Source organism: Ambystoma mexicanum, unplaced genomic scaffold (genome assembly GCF_040938575.1).
Source record: "Ambystoma mexicanum isolate Mex_15411 unplaced genomic scaffold, UKY_AmexF1_1 Mex_scaf52, whole genome shotgun sequence".
In the NCBI taxonomy this organism is placed as follows: domain Eukaryota; kingdom Metazoa; phylum Chordata; class Amphibia; order Caudata; family Ambystomatidae; genus Ambystoma; species Ambystoma mexicanum.
The window spans coordinates 1,587,354-1,608,880 of NW_027182469.1; the positions used below are offsets into that span (position 1 = coordinate 1,587,354).

General features: G+C 51.7%; 41 non-coding genes across 41 annotated transcripts; all 41 read left to right on the top strand.

Annotated features, from left to right (window-relative positions):
• The first annotated feature begins 348 nt into the window (after positions 1–348).
• Positions 349–419, top strand: TRNAG-GCC (transfer RNA glycine (anticodon GCC)). The gene has a single exon. It is a non-coding gene; the product is annotated as a tRNA-Gly (tRNA).
• Positions 420–769: 350 nt separating this feature from the next.
• TRNAG-CCC (transfer RNA glycine (anticodon CCC)) lies at positions 770–840 on the top strand. The gene has a single exon. It is a non-coding gene; the product is annotated as a tRNA-Gly (tRNA).
• Positions 841–1,402: 562 nt separating this feature from the next.
• TRNAG-GCC (transfer RNA glycine (anticodon GCC)) lies at positions 1,403–1,473 on the top strand. Its single transcript has one exon. It is a non-coding gene; the product is annotated as a tRNA-Gly (tRNA).
• A 350-nt stretch (positions 1,474–1,823) lies between these two features.
• TRNAG-CCC (transfer RNA glycine (anticodon CCC)) lies at positions 1,824–1,894 on the top strand. The gene has a single exon. It is a non-coding gene; the product is annotated as a tRNA-Gly (tRNA).
• Positions 1,895–2,456: 562 nt separating this feature from the next.
• TRNAG-GCC (transfer RNA glycine (anticodon GCC)) lies at positions 2,457–2,527 on the top strand. The gene has a single exon. It is a non-coding gene; the product is annotated as a tRNA-Gly (tRNA).
• Positions 2,528–2,877: 350 nt separating this feature from the next.
• TRNAG-CCC (transfer RNA glycine (anticodon CCC)) lies at positions 2,878–2,948 on the top strand. The gene has a single exon. It is a non-coding gene; the product is annotated as a tRNA-Gly (tRNA).
• Positions 2,949–3,510: 562 nt separating this feature from the next.
• TRNAG-GCC (transfer RNA glycine (anticodon GCC)) lies at positions 3,511–3,581 on the top strand. The gene has a single exon. It is a non-coding gene; the product is annotated as a tRNA-Gly (tRNA).
• A 350-nt stretch (positions 3,582–3,931) lies between these two features.
• TRNAG-CCC (transfer RNA glycine (anticodon CCC)) lies at positions 3,932–4,002 on the top strand. The gene has a single exon. It is a non-coding gene; the product is annotated as a tRNA-Gly (tRNA).
• Positions 4,003–4,567: 565 nt separating this feature from the next.
• TRNAG-GCC (transfer RNA glycine (anticodon GCC)) lies at positions 4,568–4,638 on the top strand. Its single transcript has one exon. It is a non-coding gene; the product is annotated as a tRNA-Gly (tRNA).
• Positions 4,639–4,988: 350 nt separating this feature from the next.
• Positions 4,989–5,059, top strand: TRNAG-CCC (transfer RNA glycine (anticodon CCC)). Its single transcript has one exon. It is a non-coding gene; the product is annotated as a tRNA-Gly (tRNA).
• Positions 5,060–5,621: 562 nt separating this feature from the next.
• On the top strand, positions 5,622–5,692 carry TRNAG-GCC (transfer RNA glycine (anticodon GCC)). The gene has a single exon. It is a non-coding gene; the product is annotated as a tRNA-Gly (tRNA).
• A 350-nt stretch (positions 5,693–6,042) lies between these two features.
• On the top strand, positions 6,043–6,113 carry TRNAG-CCC (transfer RNA glycine (anticodon CCC)). The gene has a single exon. It is a non-coding gene; the product is annotated as a tRNA-Gly (tRNA).
• A 562-nt stretch (positions 6,114–6,675) lies between these two features.
• On the top strand, positions 6,676–6,746 carry TRNAG-GCC (transfer RNA glycine (anticodon GCC)). Its single transcript has one exon. It is a non-coding gene; the product is annotated as a tRNA-Gly (tRNA).
• A 350-nt stretch (positions 6,747–7,096) lies between these two features.
• Positions 7,097–7,167, top strand: TRNAG-CCC (transfer RNA glycine (anticodon CCC)). Its single transcript has one exon. It is a non-coding gene; the product is annotated as a tRNA-Gly (tRNA).
• A 562-nt stretch (positions 7,168–7,729) lies between these two features.
• Positions 7,730–7,800, top strand: TRNAG-GCC (transfer RNA glycine (anticodon GCC)). Its single transcript has one exon. It is a non-coding gene; the product is annotated as a tRNA-Gly (tRNA).
• Positions 7,801–8,150: 350 nt separating this feature from the next.
• TRNAG-CCC (transfer RNA glycine (anticodon CCC)) lies at positions 8,151–8,221 on the top strand. Its single transcript has one exon. It is a non-coding gene; the product is annotated as a tRNA-Gly (tRNA).
• Positions 8,222–8,786: 565 nt separating this feature from the next.
• On the top strand, positions 8,787–8,857 carry TRNAG-GCC (transfer RNA glycine (anticodon GCC)). The gene has a single exon. It is a non-coding gene; the product is annotated as a tRNA-Gly (tRNA).
• Positions 8,858–9,207: 350 nt separating this feature from the next.
• Positions 9,208–9,278, top strand: TRNAG-CCC (transfer RNA glycine (anticodon CCC)). The gene has a single exon. It is a non-coding gene; the product is annotated as a tRNA-Gly (tRNA).
• Positions 9,279–9,840: 562 nt separating this feature from the next.
• Positions 9,841–9,911, top strand: TRNAG-GCC (transfer RNA glycine (anticodon GCC)). Its single transcript has one exon. It is a non-coding gene; the product is annotated as a tRNA-Gly (tRNA).
• A 350-nt stretch (positions 9,912–10,261) lies between these two features.
• TRNAG-CCC (transfer RNA glycine (anticodon CCC)) lies at positions 10,262–10,332 on the top strand. The gene has a single exon. It is a non-coding gene; the product is annotated as a tRNA-Gly (tRNA).
• Positions 10,333–10,897: 565 nt separating this feature from the next.
• On the top strand, positions 10,898–10,968 carry TRNAG-GCC (transfer RNA glycine (anticodon GCC)). Its single transcript has one exon. It is a non-coding gene; the product is annotated as a tRNA-Gly (tRNA).
• Positions 10,969–11,318: 350 nt separating this feature from the next.
• Positions 11,319–11,389, top strand: TRNAG-CCC (transfer RNA glycine (anticodon CCC)). The gene has a single exon. It is a non-coding gene; the product is annotated as a tRNA-Gly (tRNA).
• Positions 11,390–11,951: 562 nt separating this feature from the next.
• On the top strand, positions 11,952–12,022 carry TRNAG-GCC (transfer RNA glycine (anticodon GCC)). The gene has a single exon. It is a non-coding gene; the product is annotated as a tRNA-Gly (tRNA).
• A 350-nt stretch (positions 12,023–12,372) lies between these two features.
• TRNAG-CCC (transfer RNA glycine (anticodon CCC)) lies at positions 12,373–12,443 on the top strand. Its single transcript has one exon. It is a non-coding gene; the product is annotated as a tRNA-Gly (tRNA).
• A 565-nt stretch (positions 12,444–13,008) lies between these two features.
• Positions 13,009–13,079, top strand: TRNAG-GCC (transfer RNA glycine (anticodon GCC)). Its single transcript has one exon. It is a non-coding gene; the product is annotated as a tRNA-Gly (tRNA).
• A 350-nt stretch (positions 13,080–13,429) lies between these two features.
• TRNAG-CCC (transfer RNA glycine (anticodon CCC)) lies at positions 13,430–13,500 on the top strand. Its single transcript has one exon. It is a non-coding gene; the product is annotated as a tRNA-Gly (tRNA).
• Positions 13,501–14,062: 562 nt separating this feature from the next.
• On the top strand, positions 14,063–14,133 carry TRNAG-GCC (transfer RNA glycine (anticodon GCC)). Its single transcript has one exon. It is a non-coding gene; the product is annotated as a tRNA-Gly (tRNA).
• A 350-nt stretch (positions 14,134–14,483) lies between these two features.
• TRNAG-CCC (transfer RNA glycine (anticodon CCC)) lies at positions 14,484–14,554 on the top strand. The gene has a single exon. It is a non-coding gene; the product is annotated as a tRNA-Gly (tRNA).
• Positions 14,555–15,116: 562 nt separating this feature from the next.
• TRNAG-GCC (transfer RNA glycine (anticodon GCC)) lies at positions 15,117–15,187 on the top strand. The gene has a single exon. It is a non-coding gene; the product is annotated as a tRNA-Gly (tRNA).
• A 350-nt stretch (positions 15,188–15,537) lies between these two features.
• On the top strand, positions 15,538–15,608 carry TRNAG-CCC (transfer RNA glycine (anticodon CCC)). The gene has a single exon. It is a non-coding gene; the product is annotated as a tRNA-Gly (tRNA).
• Positions 15,609–16,170: 562 nt separating this feature from the next.
• Positions 16,171–16,241, top strand: TRNAG-GCC (transfer RNA glycine (anticodon GCC)). Its single transcript has one exon. It is a non-coding gene; the product is annotated as a tRNA-Gly (tRNA).
• A 350-nt stretch (positions 16,242–16,591) lies between these two features.
• On the top strand, positions 16,592–16,662 carry TRNAG-CCC (transfer RNA glycine (anticodon CCC)). The gene has a single exon. It is a non-coding gene; the product is annotated as a tRNA-Gly (tRNA).
• Positions 16,663–17,224: 562 nt separating this feature from the next.
• TRNAG-GCC (transfer RNA glycine (anticodon GCC)) lies at positions 17,225–17,295 on the top strand. Its single transcript has one exon. It is a non-coding gene; the product is annotated as a tRNA-Gly (tRNA).
• Positions 17,296–17,645: 350 nt separating this feature from the next.
• On the top strand, positions 17,646–17,716 carry TRNAG-CCC (transfer RNA glycine (anticodon CCC)). Its single transcript has one exon. It is a non-coding gene; the product is annotated as a tRNA-Gly (tRNA).
• Positions 17,717–18,278: 562 nt separating this feature from the next.
• On the top strand, positions 18,279–18,349 carry TRNAG-GCC (transfer RNA glycine (anticodon GCC)). The gene has a single exon. It is a non-coding gene; the product is annotated as a tRNA-Gly (tRNA).
• A 350-nt stretch (positions 18,350–18,699) lies between these two features.
• On the top strand, positions 18,700–18,770 carry TRNAG-CCC (transfer RNA glycine (anticodon CCC)). Its single transcript has one exon. It is a non-coding gene; the product is annotated as a tRNA-Gly (tRNA).
• A 562-nt stretch (positions 18,771–19,332) lies between these two features.
• On the top strand, positions 19,333–19,403 carry TRNAG-GCC (transfer RNA glycine (anticodon GCC)). Its single transcript has one exon. It is a non-coding gene; the product is annotated as a tRNA-Gly (tRNA).
• A 350-nt stretch (positions 19,404–19,753) lies between these two features.
• TRNAG-CCC (transfer RNA glycine (anticodon CCC)) lies at positions 19,754–19,824 on the top strand. The gene has a single exon. It is a non-coding gene; the product is annotated as a tRNA-Gly (tRNA).
• A 565-nt stretch (positions 19,825–20,389) lies between these two features.
• Positions 20,390–20,460, top strand: TRNAG-GCC (transfer RNA glycine (anticodon GCC)). The gene has a single exon. It is a non-coding gene; the product is annotated as a tRNA-Gly (tRNA).
• Positions 20,461–20,810: 350 nt separating this feature from the next.
• On the top strand, positions 20,811–20,881 carry TRNAG-CCC (transfer RNA glycine (anticodon CCC)). Its single transcript has one exon. It is a non-coding gene; the product is annotated as a tRNA-Gly (tRNA).
• Positions 20,882–21,443: 562 nt separating this feature from the next.
• On the top strand, positions 21,444–21,514 carry TRNAG-GCC (transfer RNA glycine (anticodon GCC)). Its single transcript has one exon. It is a non-coding gene; the product is annotated as a tRNA-Gly (tRNA).
• The last annotated feature ends 13 nt before the right edge of the window (positions 21,515–21,527 follow it).

The following is a 21,527-nucleotide window of genomic DNA, read 5'->3' on the forward strand; positions in this document are numbered from 1 at the left end:
AAAGGGTGTCAGCCTCGTGTGGCTGCAAAGATATCCCCTGAGTCCTGCGGTAGAAGTCTGGCTTTCCTGAGGCACGGTGCTCAGGGAACTGCACTCAGAGTAGCGACCCATACAAAGGCCACCCTCATCTACCAGTGTGCTTGCCTCTGTCCACTTTTCCTGTCTATAGAACCTGGCCGTTCGTGGCCGTTCGTGGCCAAGTGAGTGAGAAGGACTGCCAGGGCAGCGCAGCTCCCATTCACCCACCGGAGCTGGCGCCATCCTCATGTCACTGCAGTGCTCTGTTAAATCAGCTGCTCTGGGCTGCAATGGTCCAGAGCACTGTAGCGCCAGTGTGCAGCATGTAAGGCATTGGTGGTTCAGTGGTAGAATTCTCGCCTGCCACGCGGGAGGCCCGGGTTCGATTCCCGGCCAATGCATGAGCGTTTTGCACATGTACCTTTCGTTGACTTTGAAGCATCGTGAAAAGGAAGAGACCGAACAAAAAAACAAGCCTTGATTGCCTTGCTTGCCTTATTTCTGCTACTAGCGATCACTCTGCTGATCCCTTTTAGTAGAAGGGGCCGCTGCGCCTTGACTGGAAGCAGGGCAATCTCAGATTATGCAAACAGCTCATAGAGGCCCAGCCCGAGTAGGTGCCAGTCTCACACGTCTGCAAAGGCCTTCAATGAGGCTTTCAGCAGAAGTCAAGAGTTTACGAGTGACCATTCGCATGGAACTGGCAGGTGTGTTAAATCAAGCGCTCTACCGCAGTAATGCTGCTTGTCAGGCATTGGTAGTTCAGTGGTAGAATTCTCGCTTCCCAAGCGGGAGGCCCGGGTTCGATTCCCGGCCAATGCATGGCACTTTTGTAGACGTGTCTCTTGATATTTTAAAAGGCATGGGAAAAGAAAAATGGAAACGGTAGATAAGATGATTGCATTGCTTGTCTGTTTTCTGCGCAAAGAAAGCACTCTGCTGCCCTCTTTTAGCAGAAGATGGAACGGCAGTTTCAACTTAAGGCGGGAAACCTATTATGCAAATAATTCCCAGAAGACCCCAGAAGCCCAGATTGAAAGGGTGTCAGCCTCGTGTGGCTGCAAAGATATCCCCTGAGTCCTGCGGTAGAAGTCTGGCTTTCCTGAGGCACGGTGCTCAGGGAACTGCACTCAGAGTAGCGACCCATACAAAGGCCACCCTCATCTACCAGTGTGCTTGCCTCTGTCCACTTTTCCTGTCTATAGAACCTGGCCGTTCGTGGCCGTTCGTGGCCAAGTGAGTGAGAAGGACTGCCAGGGCAGCGCAGCTCCCATTCACCCACCGGAGCTGGCGCCATCCTCATGTCACTGCAGTGCTCTGTTAAATCAGCTGCTCTGGGCTGCAATGGTCCAGAGCACTGTAGCGCCAGTGTGCAGCATGTAAGGCATTGGTGGTTCAGTGGTAGAATTCTCGCCTGCCACGCGGGAGGCCCGGGTTCGATTCCCGGCCAATGCATGAGCGTTTTGCACATGTACCTTTCGTTGACTTTGAAGCATTGTGAAAAGGAAGAGACAGAACAAAAAAACAAGCCTTGATTGCCTTGCTTGCCTTATTTCTGCTACTAGCGATCACTCTGCTGATCCCTTTTAGTAGAAGGGGCCGCTGCGCCTTGACTGGAAGCAGGGCAATCTCAGATTATGCAAACAGCTCATAGAGGCCCAGCCCGAGTAGGTGCCAGTCTCACACGTCTGCAAAGGCCTTCAATGAGGCTTTCAGCAGAAGTCAAGAGTTTACGAGTGACCATTCGCATGGAACTGGCAGGTGTGTTAAATCAAGTGCTCTACCGCAGTAATGCTGCTTGTCAGGCATTGGTAGTTCAGTGGTAGAATTCTCGCTTCCCAAGCGGGAGGCCCGGGTTCGATTCCCGGCCAATGCATGGCACTTTTGTAGACGTGTCTCTTGATATTTTAAAAGGCATGGGAAAAGAAAAATGGAAACGGTAGATAAGATGATTGCATTGCTTGTCTGTTTTCTGCGCAAAGAAAGCACTCTGCTGCCCTCTTTTAGCAGAAGATGGAACGGCAGTTTCAACTTAAGGCGGGAAACCTATTATGCAAATAATTCCCAGAAGACCCCAGAAGCCCAGATTGAAAGGGTGTCAGCCTCGTGTGGCTGCAAAGATATCCCCTGAGTCCTGCGGTAGAAGTCTGGCTTTCCTGAGGCACGGTGCTCAGGGAACTGCACTCAGAGTAGCGACCCATACAAAGGCCACCCTCATCTACCAGTGTGCTTGCCTCTGTCCACTTTTCCTGTCTATAGAACCTGGCCGTTCGTGGCCGTTCGTGGCCAAGTGAGTGAGAAGGACTGCCAGGGCAGCGCAGCTCCCATTCACCCACCGGAGCTGGCGCCATCCTCATGCCACTGCAGTGCTCTGTTAAATCAGCTGCTCTGGGCTGCAATGGTCCAGAGCACTGTAGCGCCAGTGTGCAGCATGTAAGGCATTGGTGGTTCAGTGGTAGAATTCTCGCCTGCCACGCGGGAGGCCCGGGTTCGATTCCCGGCCAATGCATGAGCGTTTTGCACATGTACCTTTCGTTGACTTTGAAGCATCGTGAAAAGGAAGAGACCGAACAAAAAAACAAGCCTTGATTGCCTTGCTTGCCTTATTTCTGCTACTAGCGATCACTCTGCTGATCCCTTTTAGTAGAAGGGGCCGCTGCGCCTTGACTGGAAGCAGGGCAATCTCAGATTATGCAAAACGCTCATAGAGGCCCAGCCCGAGTAGGTGCCAGTCTCACACGTCTGCAAAGGCCTTCAATGAGGCTTTCAGCAGAAGTCAAGAGTTTACGAGTGACCATTCGCATGGAACTGGCAGGTGTGTTAAATCAAGCGCTCTACCGCAGTAATGCTGCTTGTCAAGCATTGGTAGTTCAGTGGTAGAATTCTCGCTTCCCAAGCGGGAGGCCCGGGTTCGATTCCCGGCCAATGCATGGCACTTTTGTAGACGTGTCTCTTGATATTTTAAAAGGCATGGGAAAAGAAAAATGGAAACGGTAGATAAGATGATTGCATTGCTTGTCTGTTTTCTGCGCAAAGAAAGCAATCTGCTGCCCTCTTTTAGCAGAAGATGGAACGGCAGTTTCAACTTAAGGCGGGAAACCTATTATGCAAATAATTCCCAGAAGACCCCAGAAGCCCAGATTGAAAGGGTGTCAGCCTCGTGTGGCTGCAAAGATATCCCCTGAGTCCTGCGGTAGAAGTCTGGCTTTCCTGAGGCACGGTGCTCAGGGAACTGCACTCAGAGTAGCGACCCATACAAAGGCCACCCTCATCTACCAGTGTGCTTGCCTCTGTCCACTTTTCCTGTCTATAGAACCTGGCCGTTCGTGGCCGTTCGTGGCCAAGTGAGTGAGAAGGACTGCCAGGGCAGCGCAGCTCCCATTCACCCACCGGAGCTGGCGCCATCCTCATGCCACTGCAGTGCTCTGTTAAATCAGCTGCTCTGGGCTGCAATGGTCCAGAGCACTGTAGCGCCAGTGTGCAGCATGTAAGGCATTGGTGGTTCAGTGGTAGAATTCTCGCCTGCCACGCGGGAGGCCCGGGTTCGATTCCCGGCCAATGCATGAGCGTTTTGCACATGTACCTTTCGTTGACTTTGAAGCATCGTGAAAAGGAAGAGACCGAACAAAAAAACAAGCCTTGATTGCCTTGCTTGCCTTATTTCTGCTACTAGCGATCACTCTGCTGATCCCTTTTAGTAGAAGGGGCCGCTGCGCCTTGACTGGAAGCAGGGCAATCTCAGATTATGCAAAACGCTCATAGAGGCCCAGCCCGAGTAGGTGCCAGTCTCACACGTCTGCAAAGGCCTTCAATGAGGCTTTCAGCAGAAGTCAAGAGTTTACGAGTGACCATTCGCATGGAACTGGCAGGTGTGTTAAATCAAGCGCTCTACCGCAGTAATGCTGCTTGTCAAGCATTGGTAGTTCAGTGGTAGAATTCTCGCTTCCCAAGCGGGAGGCCCGGGTTCGATTCCCGGCCAATGCATGGCACTTTTGTAGACGTGTCTCTTGATATTTTAAAAGGCATGGGAAAAGAAAAATGGAAACGGTAGATAAGATGATTGCATTGCTTGTCTGTTTTCTGCGCAAAGAAAGCAATCTGCTGCCCTCTTTTAGCAGAAGATGGAACTGCAGTTTCAACTTAAGGCGGGAAACCTTCTATTATGCAAATAATTCCCAGAAGACCCCAGAAGCCCAGATTGAAAGGGTGTCAGCCTCGTGTGGCTGCAAAGATATCCCCTGAGTCCTGCGGTAGAAGTCTGGCTTTCCTGAGGCACGGTGCTCAGGGAACTGCACTCAGAGTAGCGACCCATACAAAGGCCACCCTCATCTACCAGTGTGCTTGCCTCTGTCCACTTTTCCTGTCTATAGAACCTGGCCGTTCGTGGCCGTTCGTGGCCAAGGGAGTGAGAAGGACTGCCAGGGCAGCGCAGCTCCCATTCACCCACCGGAGCTGGCGCCATCCTCATGTCACTGCAGTGCTCTGTTAAATCAGCTGCTCTGGGCTGCAATGGTCCAGAGCACTGTAGCGCCAGTGTGCAGCATGTAAGGCATTGGTGGTTCAGTGGTAGAATTCTCGCCTGCCACGCGGGAGGCCCGGGTTCGATTCCCGGCCAATGCATGAGCGTTTTGCACATGTACCTTTCGTTGACTTTGAAGCATCGTGAAAAGGAAGAGACCGAACAAAAAAACAAGCCTTGATTGCCTTGCTTGCCTTATTTCTGCTACTAGCGATCACTCTGCTGATCCCTTTTAGTAGAAGGGGCCGCTGCGCCTTGACTGGAAGCAGGGCAATCTCAGATTATGCAAACAGCTCATAGAGGCCCAGCCCGAGTAGGTGCCAGTCTCACACGTCTGCAAAGGCCTTCAATGAGGCTTTCAGCAGAAGTCAAGAGTTTACGAGTGACCATTCGCATGGAACTGGCAGGTGTGTTAAATCAAGTGCTCTACCGCAGTAATGCTGCTTGTCAGGCATTGGTAGTTCAGTGGTAGAATTCTCGCTTCCCAAGCAGGAGGCCCGGGTTCGATTCCCGGCCAATGCATGGCACTTTTGTAGACGTGTCTCTTGATATTTTAAAAGGCATGGGAAAAGAAAAATGGAAACGGTAGATAAGATGATTGCATTGCTTGTCTGTTTTCTGCGCAAAGAAAGCACTCTGCTGCCCTCTTTTAGCAGAAGATGGAACGGCAGTTTCAACTTAAGGCGGGAAACCTATTATGCAAATAATTCCCAGAAGACCCCAGAAGCCCAGATTGAAAGGGTGTCAGCCTCGTGTGGCTGCAAAGATATCCCCTGAGTCCTGCGGTAGAAGTCTGGCTTTCCTGAGGCACGGTGCTCAGGGAACTGCACTCAGAGTAGCGACCCATACAAAGGCCACCCTCATCTACCAGTGTGCTTGCCTCTGTCCACTTTTCCTGTCTATAGAACCTGGCCGTTCGTGGCCGTTCGTGGCCAAGTGAGTGAGAAGGACTGCCAGGGCAGCGCAGCTCCCATTCACCCACCGGAGCTGGCGCCATCCTCATGTCACTGCAGTGCTCTGTTAAATCAGCTGCTCTGGGCTGCAATGGTCCAGAGCACTGTAGCGCCAGTGTGCAGCATGTAAGGCATTGGTGGTTCAGTGGTAGAATTCTCGCCTGCCACGCGGGAGGCCCGGGTTCGATTCCCGGCCAATGCATGAGCGTTTTGCACATGTACCTTTCGTTGACTTTGAAGCATTGTGAAAAGGAAGAGACAGAACAAAAAAACAAGCCTTGATTGCCTTGCTTGCCTTATTTCTGCTACTAGCGATCACTCTGCTGATCCCTTTTAGTAGAAGGGGCCGCTGCGCCTTGACTGGAAGCAGGGCAATCTCAGATTATGCAAACAGCTCATAGAGGCCCAGCCCGAGTAGGTGCCAGTCTCACACGTCTGCAAAGGCCTTCAATGAGGCTTTCAGCAGAAGTCAAGAGTTTACGAGTGACCATTCGCATGGAACTGGCAGGTGTGTTAAATCAAGTGCTCTACCGCAGTAATGCTGCTTGTCAGGCATTGGTAGTTCAGTGGTAGAATTCTCGCTTCCCAAGCGGGAGGCCCGGGTTCGATTCCCGGCCAATGCATGGCACTTTTGTAGACGTGTCTCTTGATATTTTAAAAGGCATGGGAAAAGAAAAATGGAAACGGTAGATAAGATGATTGCATTGCTTGTCTGTTTTCTGCGCAAAGAAAGCACTCTGCTGCCCTCTTTTAGCAGAAGATGGAACGGCAGTTTCAACTTAAGGCGGGAAACCTATTATGCAAATAATTCCCAGAAGACCCCAGAAGCCCAGATTGAAAGGGTGTCAGCCTCGTGTGGCTGCAAAGATATCCCCTGAGTCCTGCGGTAGAAGTCTGGCTTTCCTGAGGCACGGTGCTCAGGGAACTGCACTCAGAGTAGCGACCCATACAAAGGCCACCCTCATCTACCAGTGTGCTTGCCTCTGTCCACTTTTCCTGTCTATAGAACCTGGCCGTTCGTGGCCGTTCGTGGCCAAGTGAGTGAGAAGGACTGCCAGGGCAGCGCAGCTCCCATTCACCCACCGGAGCTGGCGCCATCCTCATGCCACTGCAGTGCTCTGTTAAATCAGCTGCTCTGGGCTGCAATGGTCCAGAGCACTGTAGCGCCAGTGTGCAGCATGTAAGGCATTGGTGGTTCAGTGGTAGAATTCTCGCCTGCCACGCGGGAGGCCCGGGTTCGATTCCCGGCCAATGCATGAGCGTTTTGCACATGTACCTTTCGTTGACTTTGAAGCATCGTGAAAAGGAAGAGACCGAACAAAAAAACAAGCCTTGATTGCCTTGCTTGCCTTATTTCTGCTACTAGCGATCACTCTGCTGATCCCTTTTAGTAGAAGGGGCCGCTGCGCCTTGACTGGAAGCAGGGCAATCTCAGATTATGCAAAACGCTCATAGAGGCCCAGCCCGAGTAGGTGCCAGTCTCACACGTCTGCAAAGGCCTTCAATGAGGCTTTCAGCAGAAGTCAAGAGTTTACGAGTGACCATTCGCATGGAACTGGCAGGTGTGTTAAATCAAGCGCTCTACCGCAGTAATGCTGCTTGTCAAGCATTGGTAGTTCAGTGGTAGAATTCTCGCTTCCCAAGCGGGAGGCCCGGGTTCGATTCCCGGCCAATGCATGGCACTTTTGTAGACGTGTCTCTTGATATTTTAAAAGGCATGGGAAAAGAAAAATGGAAACGGTAGATAAGATGATTGCATTGCTTGTCTGTTTTCTGCGCAAAGAAAGCAATCTGCTGCCCTCTTTTAGCAGAAGATGGAACGGCAGTTTCAACTTAAGGCGGGAAACCTATTATGCAAATAATTCCCAGAAGACCCCAGAAGCCCAGATTGAAAGGGTGTCAGCCTCGTGTGGCTGCAAAGATATCCCCTGAGTCCTGCGGTAGAAGTCTGGCTTTCCTGAGGCACGGTGCTCAGGGAACTGCACTCAGAGTAGCGACCCATACAAAGGCCACCCTCATCTACCAGTGTGCTTGCCTCTGTCCACTTTTCCTGTCTATAGAACCTGGCCGTTCGTGGCCGTTCGTGGCCAAGTGAGTGAGAAGGACTGCCAGGGCAGCGCAGCTCCCATTCACCCACCGGAGCTGGCGCCATCCTCATGCCACTGCAGTGCTCTGTTAAATCAGCTGCTCTGGGCTGCAATGGTCCAGAGCACTGTAGCGCCAGTGTGCAGCATGTAAGGCATTGGTGGTTCAGTGGTAGAATTCTCGCCTGCCACGCGGGAGGCCCGGGTTCGATTCCCGGCCAATGCATGAGCGTTTTGCACATGTACCTTTCGTTGACTTTGAAGCATCGTGAAAAGGAAGAGACCGAACAAAAAAACAAGCCTTGATTGCCTTGCTTGCCTTATTTCTGCTACTAGCGATCACTCTGCTGATCCCTTTTAGTAGAAGGGGCCGCTGCGCCTTGACTGGAAGCAGGGCAATCTCAGATTATGCAAAACGCTCATAGAGGCCCAGCCCGAGTAGGTGCCAGTCTCACACGTCTGCAAAGGCCTTCAATGAGGCTTTCAGCAGAAGTCAAGAGTTTACGAGTGACCATTCGCATGGAACTGGCAGGTGTGTTAAATCAAGCGCTCTACCGCAGTAATGCTGCTTGTCAAGCATTGGTAGTTCAGTGGTAGAATTCTCGCTTCCCAAGCGGGAGGCCCGGGTTCGATTCCCGGCCAATGCATGGCACTTTTGTAGACGTGTCTCTTGATATTTTAAAAGGCATGGGAAAAGAAAAATGGAAACGGTAGATAAGATGATTGCATTGCTTGTCTGTTTTCTGCGCAAAGAAAGCAATCTGCTGCCCTCTTTTAGCAGAAGATGGAACTGCAGTTTCAACTTAAGGCGGGAAACCTTCTATTATGCAAATAATTCCCAGAAGACCCCAGAAGCCCAGATTGAAAGGGTGTCAGCCTCGTGTGGCTGCAAAGATATCCCCTGAGTCCTGCGGTAGAAGTCTGGCTTTCCTGAGGCACGGTGCTCAGGGAACTGCACTCAGAGTAGCGACCCATACAAAGGCCACCCTCATCTACCAGTGTGCTTGCCTCTGTCCACTTTTCCTGTCTATAGAACCTGGCCGTTCGTGGCCGTTCGTGGCCAAGGGAGTGAGAAGGACTGCCAGGGCAGCGCAGCTCCCATTCACCCACCGGAGCTGGCGCCATCCTCATGTCACTGCAGTGCTCTGTTAAATCAGCTGCTCTGGGCTGCAATGGTCCAGAGCACTGTAGCGCCAGTGTGCAGCATGTAAGGCATTGGTGGTTCAGTGGTAGAATTCTCGCCTGCCACGCGGGAGGCCCGGGTTCGATTCCCGGCCAATGCATGAGCGTTTTGCACATGTACCTTTCGTTGACTTTGAAGCATCGTGAAAAGGAAGAGACCGAACAAAAAAACAAGCCTTGATTGCCTTGCTTGCCTTATTTCTGCTACTAGCGATCACTCTGCTGATCCCTTTTAGTAGAAGGGGCCGCTGCGCCTTGACTGGAAGCAGGGCAATCTCAGATTATGCAAACAGCTCATAGAGGCCCAGCCCGAGTAGGTGCCAGTCTCACACGTCTGCAAAGGCCTTCAATGAGGCTTTCAGCAGAAGTCAAGAGTTTACGAGTGACCATTCGCATGGAACTGGCAGGTGTGTTAAATCAAGTGCTCTACCGCAGTAATGCTGCTTGTCAGGCATTGGTAGTTCAGTGGTAGAATTCTCGCTTCCCAAGCAGGAGGCCCGGGTTCGATTCCCGGCCAATGCATGGCACTTTTGTAGACGTGTCTCTTGATATTTTAAAAGGCATGGGAAAAGAAAAATGGAAACGGTAGATAAGATGATTGCATTGCTTGTCTGTTTTCTGCGCAAAGAAAGCACTCTGCTGCCCTCTTTTAGCAGAAGATGGAACGGCAGTTTCAACTTAAGGCGGGAAACCTATTATGCAAATAATTCCCAGAAGACCCCAGAAGCCCAGATTGAAAGGGTGTCAGCCTCGTGTGGCTGCAAAGATATCCCCTGAGTCCTGCGGTAGAAGTCTGGCTTTCCTGAGGCACGGTGCTCAGGGAACTGCACTCAGAGTAGCGACCCATACAAAGGCCACCCTCATCTACCAGTGTGCTTGCCTCTGTCCACTTTTCCTGTCTATAGAACCTGGCCGTTCGTGGCCGTTCGTGGCCAAGTGAGTGAGAAGGACTGCCAGGGCAGCGCAGCTCCCATTCACCCACCGGAGCTGGCGCCATCCTCATGTCACTGCAGTGCTCTGTTAAATCAGCTGCTCTGGGCTGCAATGGTCCAGAGCACTGTAGCGCCAGTGTGCAGCATGTAAGGCATTGGTGGTTCAGTGGTAGAATTCTCGCCTGCCACGCGGGAGGCCCGGGTTCGATTCCCGGCCAATGCATGAGCGTTTTGCACATGTACCTTTCGTTGACTTTGAAGCATCGTGAAAAGGAAGAGACCGAACAAAAAAACAAGCCTTGATTGCCTTGCTTGCCTTATTTCTGCTACTAGCGATCACTCTGCTGATCCCTTTTAGTAGAAGGGGCCGCTGCGCCTTGACTGGAAGCAGGGCAATCTCAGATTATGCAAAACGCTCATAGAGGCCCAGCCCGAGTAGGTGCCAGTCTCACACGTCTGCAAAGGCCTTCAATGAGGCTTTCAGCAGAAGTCAAGAGTTTACGAGTGACCATTCGCATGGAACTGGCAGGTGTGTTAAATCAAGCGCTCTACCGCAGTAATGCTGCTTGTCAAGCATTGGTAGTTCAGTGGTAGAATTCTCGCTTCCCAAGCGGGAGGCCTGGGTTCGATTCCCGGCCAATGCATGGCACTTTTGTAGACGTGTCTCTTGATATTTTAAAAGGCATGGGAAAAGAAAAATGGAAACGGTAGATAAGATGATTGCATTGCTTGTCTGTTTTCTGCGCAAAGAAAGCAATCTGCTGCCCTCTTTTAGCAGAAGATGGAACTGCAGTTTCAACTTAAGGCGGGAAACCTTCTATTATGCAAATAATTCCCAGAAGACCCCAGAAGCCCAGATTGAAAGGGTGTCAGCCTCGTGTGGCTGCAAAGATATCCCCTGAGTCCTGCAGTAGAAGTCTGGCTTTCCTGAGGCACGGTGCTCAGGGAACTGCACTCAGAGTAGCGACCCATACAAAGGCCACCCTCATCTACCAGTGTGCTTGCCTCTGTCCACTTTTCCTGTCTATAGAACCTGGCCGTTCGTGGCCGTTCGTGGCCAAGGGAGTGAGAAGGACTGCCAGGGCAGCGCAGCTCCCATTCACCCACCGGAGCTGGCGCCATCCTCATGTCACTGCAGTGCTCTGTTAAATCAGCTGCTCTGGGCTGCAATGGTCCAGAGCACTGTAGCGCCAGTGTGCAGCATGTAAGGCATTGGTGGTTCAGTGGTAGAATTCTCGCCTGCCACGCGGGAGGCCCGGGTTCGATTCCCGGCCAATGCATGAGCGTTTTGCACATGTACCTTTCGTTGACTTTGAAGCATCGTGAAAAGGAAGAGACCGAACAAAAAAACAAGCCTTGATTGCCTTGCTTGCCTTATTTCTGCTACTAGCGATCACTCTGCTGATCCCTTTTAGTAGAAGGGGCCGCTGCGCCTTGACTGGAAGCAGGGCAATCTCAGATTATGCAAACAGCTCATAGAGGCCCAGCCCGAGTAGGTGCCAGTCTCACACGTCTGCAAAGGCCTTCAATGAGGCTTTCAGCAGAAGTCAAGAGTTTACGAGTGACCATTCGCATGGAACTGGCAGGTGTGTTAAATCAAGTGCTCTACCGCAGTAATGCTGCTTGTCAGGCATTGGTAGTTCAGTGGTAGAATTCTCGCTTCCCAAGCGGGAGGCCCGGGTTCGATTCCCGGCCAATGCATGGCACTTTTGTAGACGTGTCTCTTGATATTTTAAAAGGCATGGGAAAAGAAAAATGGAAACGGTAGATAAGATGATTGCATTGCTTGTCTGTTTTCTGCGCAAAGAAAGCACTCTGCTGCCCTCTTTTAGCAGAAGATGGAACGGCAGTTTCAACTTAAGGCGGGAAACCTATTATGCAAATAATTCCCAGAAGACCCCAGAAGCCCAGATTGAAAGGGTGTCAGCCTCGTGTGGCTGCAAAGATATCCCCTGAGTCCTGCGGTAGAAGTCTGGCTTTCCTGAGGCACGGTGCTCAGGGAACTGCACTCAGAGTAGCGACCCATACAAAGGCCACCCTCATCTACCAGTGTGCTTGCCTCTGTCCACTTTTCCTGTCTATAGAACCTGGCCGTTCGTGGCCGTTCGTGGCCAAGTGAGTGAGAAGGACTGCCAGGGCAGCGCAGCTCCCATTCACCCACCGGAGCTGGCGCCATCCTCATGTCACTGCAGTGCTCTGTTAAATCAGCTGCTCTGGGCTGCAATGGTCCAGAGCACTGTAGCGCCAGTGTGCAGCATGTAAGGCATTGGTGGTTCAGTGGTAGAATTCTCGCCTGCCACGCGGGAGGCCCGGGTTCGATTCCCGGCCAATGCATGAGCGTTTTGCACATGTACCTTTCGTTGACTTTGAAGCATCGTGAAAAGGAAGAGACCGAACAAAAAAACAAGCCTTGATTGCCTTGCTTGCCTTATTTCTGCTACTAGCGATCACTCTGCTGATCCCTTTTAGTAGAAGGGGCCGCTGCGCCTTGACTGGAAGCAGGGCAATCTCAGATTATGCAAAACGCTCATAGAGGCCCAGCCCGAGTAGGTGCCAGTCTCACACGTCTGCAAAGGCCTTCAATGAGGCTTTCAGCAGAAGTCAAGAGTTTACGAGTGACCATTCGCATGGAACTGGCAGGTGTGTTAAATCAAGCGCTCTACCGCAGTAATGCTGCTTGTCAAGCATTGGTAGTTCAGTGGTAGAATTCTCGCTTCCCAAGCGGGAGGCCTGGGTTCGATTCCCGGCCAATGCATGGCACTTTTGTAGACGTGTCTCTTGATATTTTAAAAGGCATGGGAAAAGAAAAATGGAAACGGTAGATAAGATGATTGCATTGCTTGTCTGTTTTCTGCGCAAAGAAAGCAATCTGCTGCCCTCTTTTAGCAGAAGATGGAACTGCAGTTTCAACTTAAGGCGGGAAACCTTCTATTATGCAAATAATTCCCAGAAGACCCCAGAAGCCCAGATTGAAAGGGTGTCAGCCTCGTGTGGCTGCAAAGATATCCCCTGAGTCCTGCAGTAGAAGTCTGGCTTTCCTGAGGCACGGTGCTCAGGGAACTGCACTCAGAGTAGCGACCCATACAAAGGCCACCCTCATCTACCAGTGTGCTTGCCTCTGTCCACTTTTCCTGTCTATAGAACCTGGCCGTTCGTGGCCGTTCGTGGCCAAGGGAGTGAGAAGGACTGCCAGGGCAGCGCAGCTCCCATTCACCCACCGGAGCTGGCGCCATCCTCATGTCACTGCAGTGCTCTGTTAAATCAGCTGCTCTGGGCTGCAATGGTCCAGAGCACTGTAGCGCCAGTGTGCAGCATGTAAGGCATTGGTGGTTCAGTGGTAGAATTCTCGCCTGCCACGCGGGAGGCCCGGGTTCGATTCCCGGCCAATGCATGAGCGTTTTGCACATGTACCTTTCGTTGACTTTGAAGCATCGTGAAAAGGAAGAGACCGAACAAAAAAACAAGCCTTGATTGCCTTGCTTGCCTTATTTCTGCTACTAGCGATCACTCTGCTGATCCCTTTTAGTAGAAGGGGCCGCTGCGCCTTGACTGGAAGCAGGGCAATCTCAGATTATGCAAACAGCTCATAGAGGCCCAGCCCGAGTAGGTGCCAGTCTCACACGTCTGCAAAGGCCTTCAATGAGGCTTTCAGCAGAAGTCAAGAGTTTACGAGTGACCATTCGCATGGAACTGGCAGGTGTGTTAAATCAAGTGCTCTACCGCAGTAATGCTGCTTGTCAGGCATTGGTAGTTCAGTGGTAGAATTCTCGCTTCCCAAGCGGGAGGCCCGGGTTCGATTCCCGGCCAATGCATGGCACTTTTGTAGACGTGTCTCTTGATATTTTAAAAGGCATGGGAAAAGAAAAATGGAAACGGTAGATAAGATGATTGCATTGCTTGTCTGTTTTCTGCGCAAAGAAAGCACTCTGCTGCCCTCTTTTAGCAGAAGATGGAACGGCAGTTTCAACTTAAGGCGGGAAACCTATTATGCAAATAATTCCCAGAAGACCCCAGAAGCCCAGATTGAAAGGGTGTCAGCCTCGTGTGGCTGCAAAGATATCCCCTGAGTCCTGCGGTAGAAGTCTGGCTTTCCTGAGGCACGGTGCTCAGGGAACTGCACTCAGAGTAGCGACCCATACAAAGGCCACCCTCATCTACCAGTGTGCTTGCCTCTGTCCACTTTTCCTGTCTATAGAACCTGGCCGTTCGTGGCCGTTCGTGGCCAAGTGAGTGAGAAGGACTGCCAGGGCAGCGCAGCTCCCATTCACCCACCGGAGCTGGCGCCATCCTCATGCCACTGCAGTGCTCTGTTAAATCAGCTGCTCTGGGCTGCAATGGTCCAGAGCACTGTAGCGCCAGTGTGCAGCATGTAAGGCATTGGTGGTTCAGTGGTAGAATTCTCGCCTGCCACGCGGGAGGCCCGGGTTCGATTCCCGGCCAATGCATGAGCGTTTTGCACATGTACCTTTCGTTGACTTTGAAGCATCGTGAAAAGGAAGAGACCGAACAAAAAAACAAGCCTTGATTGCCTTGCTTGCCTTATTTCTGCTACTAGCGATCACTCTGCTGATCCCTTTTAGTAGAAGGGGCCGCTGCGCCTTGACTGGAAGCAGGGCAATCTCAGATTATGCAAAACGCTCATAGAGGCCCAGCCCGAGTAGGTGCCAGTCTCACACGTCTGCAAAGGCCTTCAATGAGGCTTTCAGCAGAAGTCAAGAGTTTACGAGTGACCATTCGCATGGAACTGGCAGGTGTGTTAAATCAAGCGCTCTACCGCAGTAATGCTGCTTGTCAAGCATTGGTAGTTCAGTGGTAGAATTCTCGCTTCCCAAGCGGGAGGCCCGGGTTCGATTCCCGGCCAATGCATGGCACTTTTGTAGACGTGTCTCTTGATATTTTAAAAGGCATGGGAAAAGAAAAATGGAAACGGTAGATAAGATGATTGCATTGCTTGTCTGTTTTCTGCGCAAAGAAAGCACTCTGCTGCCCTCTTTTAGCAGAAGATGGAACGGCAGTTTCAACTTAAGGCGGGAAACCTATTATGCAAATAATTCCCAGAAGACCCCAGAAGCCCAGATTGAAAGGGTGTCAGCCTCGTGTGGCTGCAAAGATATCCCCTGAGTCCTGCGGTAGAAGTCTGGCTTTCCTGAGGCACGGTGCTCAGGGAACTGCACTCAGAGTAGCGACCCATACAAAGGCCACCCTCATCTACCAGTGTGCTTGCCTCTGTCCACTTTTCCTGTCTATAGAACCTGGCCGTTCGTGGCCGTTCGTGGCCAAGGGAGTGAGAAGGACTGCCAGGGCAGCGCAGCTCCCATTCACCCACCGGAGCTGGCGCCATCCTCATGTCACTGCAGTGCTCTGTTAAATCAGCTGCTCTGGGCTGCAATGGTCCAGAGCACTGTAGCGCCAGTGTGCAGCATGTAAGGCATTGGTGGTTCAGTGGTAGAATTCTCGCCTGCCACGCGGGAGGCCCGGGTTCGATTCCCGGCCAATGCATGAGCGTTTTGCACATGTACCTTTCGTTGACTTTGAAGCATCGTGAAAAGGAAGAGACCGAACAAAAAAACAAGCCTTGATTGCCTTGCTTGCCTTATTTCTGCTACTAGCGATCACTCTGCTGATCCCTTTTAGTAGAAGGGGCCGCTGCGCCTTGACTGGAAGCAGGGCAATCTCAGATTATGCAAACAGCTCATAGAGGCCCAGCCCGAGTAGGTGCCAGTCTCACACGTCTGCAAAGGCCTTCAATGAGGCTTTCAGCAGAAGTCAAGAGTTTACGAGTGACCATTCGCATGGAACTGGCAGGTGTGTTAAATCAAGTGCTCTACCGCAGTAATGCTGCTTGTCAGGCATTGGTAGTTCAGTGGTAGAATTCTCGCTTCCCAAGCGGGAGGCCCGGGTTCGATTCCCGGCCAATGCATGGCACTTTTGTAGACGTGTCTCTTGATATTTTAAAAGGCATGGGAAAAGAAAAATGGAAACGGTAGATAAGATGATTGCATTGCTTGTCTGTTTTCTGCGCAAAGAAAGCACTCTGCTGCCCTCTTTTAGCAGAAGATGGAACGGCAGTTTCAACTTAAGGCGGGAAACCTATTATGCAAATAATTCCCAGAAGACCCCAGAAGCCCAGATTGAAAGGGTGTCAGCCTCGTGTGGCTGCAAAGATATCCCCTGAGTCCTGCGGTAGAAGTCTGGCTTTCCTGAGGCACGGTGCTCAGGGAACTGCACTCAGAGTAGCGACCCATACAAAGGCCACCCTCATCTACCAGTGTGCTTGCCTCTGTCCACTTTTCCTGTCTATAGAACCTGGCCGTTCGTGGCCGTTCGTGGCCAAGTGAGTGAGAAGGACTGCCAGGGCAGCGCAGCTCCCATTCACCCACCGGAGCTGGCGCCATCCTCATGTCACTGCAGTGCTCTGTTAAATCAGCTGCTCTGGGCTGCAATGGTCCAGAGCACTGTAGCGCCAGTGTGCAGCATGTAAGGCATTGGTGGTTCAGTGGTAGAATTCTCGCCTGCCACGCGGGAGGCCCGGGTTCGATTCCCGGCCAATGCATGAGCGTTTTGCACATGTACCTTTCGTTGACTTTGAAGCATCGTGAAAAGGAAGAGACGGAACAAAAAAACAAGCCTTGATTGCCTTGCTTGCCTTATTTCTGCTACTAGCGATCACTCTGCTGATCCCTTTTAGTAGAAGGGGCCGCTGCGCCTTGACTGGAAGCAGGGCAATCTCAGATTATGCAAAACGCTCATAGAGGCCCAGCCCGAGTAGGTGCCAGTCTCACACGTCTGCAAAGGCCTTCAATGAGGCTTTCAGCAGAAGTCAAGAGTTTACGAGTGACCATTCGCATGGAACTGGCAGGTGTGTTAAATCAAGCGCTCTACCGCAGTAATGCTGCTTGTCAAGCATTGGTAGTTCAGTGGTAGAATTCTCGCTTCCCAAGCGGGAGGCCTGGGTTCGATTCCCGGCCAATGCATGGCACTTTTGTAGACGTGTCTCTTGATATTTTAAAAGGCATGGGAAAAGAAAAATGGAAACGGTAGATAAGATGATTGCATTGCTTGTCTGTTTTCTGCGCAAAGAAAGCACTCTGCTGCCCTCTTTTAGCAGAAGATGGAACGGCAGTTTCAACTTAAGGCGGGAAACCTATTATGCAAATAATTCCCAGAAGACCCCAGAAGCCCAGATTGAAAGGGTGTCAGCCTCGTGTGGCTGCAAAGATATCCCCTGAGTCCTGCGGTAGAAGTCTGGCTTTCCTGAGGCACGGTGCTCAGGGAACTGCACTCAGAGTAGCGACCCATACAAAGGCCACCCTCATCTACCAGTGTGCTTGCCTCTGTCCACTTTTCCTGTCTATAGAACCTGGCCGTTCGTGGCCGTTCGTGGCCAAGTGAGTGAGAAGGACTGCCAGGGCAGCGCAGCTCCCATTCACCCACCGGAGCTGGCGCCATCCTCATGTCACTGCAGTGCTCTGTTAAATCAGCTGCTCTGGGCTGCAATGGTCCAGAGCACTGTAGCGCCAGTGTGCAGCATGTAAGGCATTGGTGGTTCAGTGGTAGAATTCTCGCCTGCCACGCGGGAGGCCCGGGTTCGATTCCCGGCCAATGCATGAGCGTTTTGCACATGTACCTTTCGTTGACTTTGAAGCATCGTGAAAAGGAAGAGACCGAACAAAAAAACAAGCCTTGATTGCCTTGCTTGCCTTATTTCTGCTACTAGCGATCACTCTGCTGATCCCTTTTAGTAGAAGGGGCCGCTGCGCCTTGACTGGAAGCAGGGCAATCTCAGATTATGCAAACAGCTCATAGAGGCCCAGCCCGAGTAGGTGCCAGTCTCACACGTCTGCAAAGGCCTTCAATGAGGCTTTCAGCAGAAGTCAAGAGTTTACGAGTGACCATTCGCATGGAACTGGCAGGTGTGTTAAATCAAGCGCTCTACCGCAGTAATGCTGCTTGTCAGGCATTGGTAGTTCAGTGGTAGAATTCTCGCTTCCCAAGCGGGAGGCCCGGGTTCGATTCCCGGCCAATGCATGGCACTTTTGTAGACGTGTCTCTTGATATTTTAAAAGGCATGGGAAAAGAAAAATGGAAACGGTAGATAAGATGATTGCATTGCTTGTCTGTTTTCTGCGCAAAGAAAGCACTCTGCTGCCCTCTTTTAGCAGAAGATGGAACGGCAGTTTCAACTTAAGGCGGGAAACCTATTATGCAAATAATTCCCAGAAGACCCCAGAAGCCCAGATTGAAAGGGTGTCAGCCTCGTGTGGCTGCAAAGATATCCCCTGAGTCCTGCGGTAGAAGTCTGGCTTTCCTGAGGCACGGTGCTCAGGGAACTGCACTCAGAGTAGCGACCCATACAAAGGCCACCCTCATCTACCAGTGTGCTTGCCTCTGTCCACTTTTCCTGTCTATAGAACCTGGCCGTTCGTGGCCGTTCGTGGCCAAGTGAGTGAGAAGGACTGCCAGGGCAGCGCAGCTCCCATTCACCCACCGGAGCTGGCGCCATCCTCATGTCACTGCAGTGCTCTGTTAAATCAGCTGCTCTGGGCTGCAATGGTCCAGAGCACTGTAGCGCCAGTGTGCAGCATGTAAGGCATTGGTGGTTCAGTGGTAGAATTCTCGCCTGCCACGCGGGAGGCCCGGGTTCGATTCCCGGCCAATGCATGAGCGTTTTGCACATGTACCTTTCGTTGACTTTGAAGCATCGTGAAAAGGAAGAGACAGAACAAAAAAACAAGCCTTGATTGCCTTGCTTGCCTTATTTCTGCTACTAGCGATCACTCTGCTGATCCCTTTTAGTAGAAGGGGCCGCTGCGCCTTGACTGGAAGCAGGGCAATCTCAGATTATGCAAACAGCTCATAGAGGCCCAGCCCGAGTAGGTGCCAGTCTCACACGTCTGCAAAGGCCTTCAATGAGGCTTTCAGCAGAAGTCAAGAGTTTACGAGTGACCATTCGCATGGAACTGGCAGGTGTGTTAAATCAAGTGCTCTACCGCAGTAATGCTGCTTGTCAGGCATTGGTAGTTCAGTGGTAGAATTCTTGCTTCCCAAGCGGGAGGCCCGGGTTCGATTCCCGGCCAATGCATGGCACTTTTGTAGACGTGTCTCTTGATATTTTAAAAGGCATGGGAAAAGAAAAATGGAAACGGTAGATAAGATGATTGCATTGCTTGTCTGTTTTCTGCGCAAAGAAAGCACTCTGCTGCCCTCTTTTAGCAGAAGATGGAACGGCAGTTTCAACTTAAGGCGGGAAACCTATTATGCAAATAATTCCCAGAAGACCCCAGAAGCCCAGATTGAAAGGGTGTCAGCCTCGTGTGGCTGCAAAGATATCCCCTGAGTCCTGCGGTAGAAGTCTGGCTTTCCTGAGGCACGGTGCTCAGGGAACTGCACTCAGAGTAGCGACCCATACAAAGGCCACCCTCATCTACCAGTGTGCTTGCCTCTGTCCACTTTTCCTGTCTATAGAACCTGGCCGTTCGTGGCCGTTCGTGGCCAAGTGAGTGAGAAGGACTGCCAGGGCAGCGCAGCTCCCATTCACCCACCGGAGCTGGCGCCATCCTCATGTCACTGCAGTGCTCTGTTAAATCAGCTGCTCTGGGCTGCAATGGTCCAGAGCACTGTAGCGCCAGTGTGCAGCATGTAAGGCATTGGTGGTTCAGTGGTAGAATTCTCGCCTGCCACGCGGGAGGCCCGGGTTCGATTCCCGGCCAATGCATGAGTGTTTTGCACATGTACCTTTCGTTGACTTTGAAGCATCGTGAAAAGGAAGAGACCGAACAAAAAAACAAGCCTTGATTGCCTTGCTTGCCTTATTTCTGCTACTAGCGATCACTCTGCTGATCCCTTTTAGTAGAAGGGGCCGCTGCGCCTTGACTGGAAGCAGGGCAATCTCAGATTATGCAAAACGCTCATAGAGGCCCAGCCCGAGTAGGTGCCAGTCTCACACGTCTGCAAAGGCCTTCAATGAGGCTTTCAGCAGAAGTCAAGAGTTTACGAGTGACCATTCGCATGGAACTGGCAGGTGTGTTAAATCAAGCGCTCTACCGCAGTAATGCTGCTTGTCAAGCATTGGTAGTTCAGTGGTAGAATTCTCGCTTCCCAAGCGGGAGGCCTGGGTTCGATTCCCGGCCAATGCATGGCACTTTTGTAGACGTGTCTCTTGATATTTTAAAAGGCATGGGAAAAGAAAAATGGAAACGGTAGATAAGATGATTGCATTGCTTGTCTGTTTTCTGCGCAAAGAAAGCAATCTGCTGCCCTCTTTTAGCAGAAGATGGAACTGCAGTTTCAACTTAAGGCGGGAAACCTTCTATTATGCAAATAATTCCCAGAAGACCCCAGAAGCCCAGATTGAAAGGGTGTCAGCCTCGTGTGGCTGCAAAGATATCCCCTGAGTCCTGCGGTAGAAGTCTGGCTTTCCTGAGGCACGGTGCTCAGGGAACTGCACTCAGAGTAGCGACCCATACAAAGGCCACCCTCATCTACCAGTGTGCTTGCCTCTGTCCACTTTTCCTGTCTATAGAACCTGGCCGTTCGTGGCCGTTCGTGGCCAAGTGAGTGAGAAGGACTGCCAGGGCAGCGCAGCTCCCATTCACCCACCGGAGCTGGCGCCATCCTCATGTCACTGCAGTGCTCTGTTAAATCAGCTGCTCTGGGCTGCAATGGTCCAGAGCACTGTAGCGCCAGTGTGCAGCATGTAAGGCATTGGTGGTTCAGTGGTAGAATTCTCGCCTGCCACGCGGGAGGCCCGGGTTCGATTCCCGGCCAATGCATGAGCGTTTTGCACATGTACCTTTCGTTGACTTTGAAGCATCGTGAAAAGGAAGAGACCGAACAAAAAAACAAGCCTTGATTGCCTTGCTTGCCTTATTTCTGCTACTAGCGATCACTCTGCTGATCCCTTTTAGTAGAAGGGGCCGCTGCGCCTTGACTGGAAGCAGGGCAATCTCAGATTATGCAAACAGCTCATAGAGGCCCAGCCCGAGTAGGTGCCAGTCTCACACGTCTGCAAAGGCCTTCAATGAGGCTTTCAGCAGAAGTCAAGAGTTTACGAGTGACCATTCGCATGGAACTGGCAGGTGTGTTAAATCAAGCGCTCTACCGCAGTAATGCTGCTTGTCAGGCATTGGTAGTTCAGTGGTAGAATTCTCGCTTCCCAAGCGGGAGGCCCGGGTTCGATTCCCGGCCAATGCATGGCACTTTTGTAGACGTGTCTCTTGATATTTTAAAAGGCATGGGAAAAGAAAAATGGAAACGGTAGATAAGATGATTGCATTGCTTGTCTGTTTTCTGCGCAAAGAAAGCACTCTGCTGCCCTCTTTTAGCAGAAGATGGAACGGCAGTTTCAACTTAAGGCGGGAAACCTATTATGCAAATAATTCCCAGAAGACCCCAGAAGCCCAGATTGAAAGGGTGTCAGCCTCGTGTGGCTGCAAAGATATCCCCTGAGTCCTGCGGTAGAAGTCTGGCTTTCCTGAGGCACGGTGCTCAGGGAACTGCACTCAGAGTAGCGACCCATACAAAGGCCACCCTCATCTACCAGTGTGCTTGCCTCTGTCCACTTTTCCTGTCTATAGAACCTGGCCGTTCGTGGCCGTTCGTGGCCAAGTGAGTGAGAAGGACTGCCAGGGCAGCGCAGCTCCCATTCACCCACCGGAGCTGGCGCCATCCTCATGTCACTGCAGTGCTCTGTTAAATCAGCTGCTCTGGGCTGCAATGGTCCAGAGCACTGTAGCGCCAGTGTGCAGCATGTAAGGCATTGGTGGTTCAGTGGTAGAATTCTCGCCTGCCACGCGGGAGGCCCGGGTTCGATTCCCGGCCAATGCATGAGCGTTTTGCA